Source organism: Gossypium arboreum, chromosome 12 (assembly GCF_025698485.1).
Source record: "Gossypium arboreum isolate Shixiya-1 chromosome 12, ASM2569848v2, whole genome shotgun sequence".
NCBI classification, from domain to species: Eukaryota; Viridiplantae; Streptophyta; class Magnoliopsida; order Malvales; family Malvaceae; genus Gossypium; species Gossypium arboreum.
Genome location: NC_069081.1, coordinates 97,712,717 through 97,716,250, shown reverse-complemented (window position 1 = coordinate 97,716,250; position 3,534 = coordinate 97,712,717). Strand labels below are relative to the sequence as shown.

At 40.0% G+C, this 3,534-nt stretch overlaps 1 non-coding gene across 1 annotated transcript; it reads right to left on the bottom strand.

The window, feature by feature from the left end:
* Positions 1-737: 737 nt before the first annotated feature.
* On the bottom strand, positions 738-844 carry LOC128285958 (small nucleolar RNA R71). Its single transcript, XR_008276504.1, has one exon. It is a non-coding gene; the product is annotated as a small nucleolar RNA R71 (small nucleolar RNA).
* Between the last annotated feature and the right edge of the window lie 2,690 nt (positions 845-3,534).

Sequence of the window (3,534 nt, the reverse complement as noted above, 5' to 3'; positions counted from 1 at the left end):
CGAATTACGCAATCAAGTTTTTGGCGTCGCTGCCGGGGAACTAAAATATTAGGAACACTAAATTTTTATTACTTTAGCCATTTATTTTTCTTGCAATTTTATTTTATTTTATTTTATTATTTATTAATTTACTTTTTCTCTCTCTTGGCAGGTTTTTATAGTTTATGACTAGAAGACACCCGTCGGGACCATTACTTTTTTACGAAGAAATTGATCGTACAATTCGCAAAAATCAAAGATAAATAAGGCGTAGTTTACGCTACACGGAGAACGAGCGAGAAGACGATACTCAAACCCCAACCGAAGAGATGGCCAAAAATCCAGGCAATCAGCTGCCTCTTGCAATTGCAGCTAATCAAAATCCTGCTCCACGTACTATGTATGACTATGCTAAACCTTCTTTAACAGGAACTGAGTCTAGTATAGTTAGACCTGCTATTGCTGCGAATAATTTCAAACTAAAACCTAGCACAATTCCGATGATACAGTAGTTTGTTCAGTTTGATGGTTTGCAGGATAAGGATCCCAACACGCACTTGATGAATTTTCTTAAATTTTGTGATACATTTAAAATCAATGGTGTTTCTAATGATGCCATTCATCTTCAGTTATTTCCCTTTTCACTGAGAAACAAAGCTAAAAAGTGGTTGAACTCATTACCACGAAGGTCTATCACTACTTGGAAACAAATGACCGAGAAGTTTTTACTAAAATATTTTTCGCCGACTAAAACAGCTAAATTGCGTAATGATATCTCTTCTTTTGTGCAGATGGATTTAGAAACACTTTACGATGCATGGGAGAGATACAAGGACTTACTGAGAAGGTGCCCTCACCATGGTTTACTGCTTTGGCTGCAAGTTCAAACATTCTACAATGGTGTGAATCCCTTGACAAGACAAATGATTGACGCAGCTGCTGGCGGAACCATCAACAATAAAACACTGGAAGATGCCTATGAATTTATAGAGCAGATGTCACTGAATAACTATCAGTGGTTTATAAATTCAACAAAAATCAAAAAAATTCATCTCGATGTCAGAAACCCATTTCCAAAATATCGAGATAGCACTTAAGAATCAACAAGCATCGATCCAAGGATTAGAAACTCAGATAGGCCAGCTGTCCAAACTAATCTCCGAACGAACACAAGGTAGCCTACCAAGTAATACTGAACCTAATCCAAGGGAACACCTCAATGCAATTAGCACTCAAGATAAGGAAGGATTCATTGCACCTGAACCATAATTACAGTAAGACAACACGATGAACAAAGGACGAGAAGAGGTAAACATTAATGATCCCAAACAGGTAAGTACGAATCATGAACCTCATGTGCCATATCCTAAAGTGATGATAAAAGATAGAACAGAAGAACAATTCAGTAAGTTTGTCAAACTCTTAAAGAAATTACATATTAACTTACCCTTTATTGAAGTTTTTTCGCAGATACCCAACTCAGCAAAATTCTTAAAGGAACTTCTAAGCAATAAAAGGAAATTAGACGCTACATCATATATGGAACTCAATGCAGTCTGCTCAGTTATTCTAAAGAACGAGCTACCTAACAAATTGAAATATCCAGGGAGTTTTACAATTCCTTACTTAATTGGTAGTCTATCTATGAATAATGCTTTAGCTGATCTAGGGGCAAGTATAAGTGTTATACCATATAAAATGTTTAAACGACTAGGTCTCGGTAAACCCAAACAGACAAGGATGAGCATACGATTGGCTGACAAAATAGTTAGATTTCCTAAGGGTATTATTGAAGACGTTCTCATTAAAATTGATAAATTTATTTACCCAGTAGACTTCGTTGTCTTAGATATGGATGAGGATAACGAGGTACCTTTAATTTTAGGACGACCATTTTTAACAACTGCCAGAACCATTATTAATGTAGGCACAGGAGAGCTAACACTTCGTACAGGTGACGACGTAGTAACACTCCAAGCACGCGACTCAGTCAAAACCTCTAAAACTCAAGATAATGTTATAAAAACTGTCGATGATAAAACTAATATTCAAACGTCCTTGCAGGAACTTCCTCGAACCAAGACAATAGAAACAGTCCGCTACTATCATGAAGAGAACAAAAACGTCCATGAAGAACGAAGACTACAGATAGAGGAGCTAGACGAAAGGAGAGAACACAAACCAAGAACACATGATAACCCGAAACTACGTAAACACAAGGCCGATACCTCTCCTAATCAACTTCAGGTCGGTGATACAGTCTTACCAGATGCCGTTGATCCTCACATTGTCACTACCACACCAAATGAGGAAATCCCTCTTACGGTACTTAGTGTTTTTCCATTCGGTACAGTGGAGGTGAGTCACCCCAAGTTCGGCACTTTTAAGGTAAACAACACCCGTTTAAAACCTTATTTTAAAATTGACAACAGGAATAGGGAGTATGAACTCCTCGAACCACTATGACCATTCAATGGAGAGGTAAGTCGAGCTTAGACTATAAATAAGCACTTCTCGGGAGGTAACCCGAGCACTAACATATTTTGATTTCTTTATTTTTATAACACTTCGGATCCTTAACTTAATCTTTGAATTGCACCATTTTTTAGCACATACGGCCTTGCACACGGGCGTGCCTAAAGCCGTGGCCAAATAGGGGAAGAAGCCACGGCCGTGCGATACCACCGTGTTGAAACAAGACATGATTTCCCCAAAACACGGGGTGCGATAAATCCTCACGACTGTGCGACATGGCCGTGTGTGACCTTAATAGGAACACACGGGCATGCTAGGGACAAGGCTAGATTCTGTTTCTTTGACACGGGCGTGCGACACGCCCATGCCAATCAGCCGTGTACAACAATACACGGGTGTGCTACCATAACACACGGGCATGGGAGAAGAGAACAAAGCTAGGTACAGCCATGCGACATAGCCGTGTGCCACTCACGCCCAAGACACACAGGCGTAGGACAGTAGCCGGGCACGACCTAAATTGCAAAATTCGAAAAACACGGGCTCACACTCAAAGCACATGGGCGTGGCCCTAGGCAGTCTAACCCTCCCCTATATAAACAAACCACTGTTCATCTTCTTCCCCCTTTCAAAACCCTAGCCGAAAACTTCTCCTCCCCACTCCCTAATCCTTATTCTGGCCACCATTCCCACGATTCTCACTTCCCCAACCCTCAAACCACCCTGAAATCCATTCCCCTTGCATTAATCTCCACTTTCCCCTCACTATACCCTCTATTTTCCCTCCACACGGCTACCCCCCGCATCACACGCCTGTTCTCGCTACCACACGCCCGTGCGCCGCCATACAACAGCCCTTGGTTCACTTTCTCAACTTTATTTTTCCAATTTGTATTGCTACATTAGTATTATACATGCTTTACATAGATATTGTACTATTTTGCTTTAAACAAGTTAGGAATTTGACTTAGAATTTTCTATATTTGAATTATTTAAGCCACTAAATAGCATTTACTAGTTTTGGGCCTCTTGCTTAACTACTGATGTATTGTAGATTCTATCACTGCTCATATATTTTCA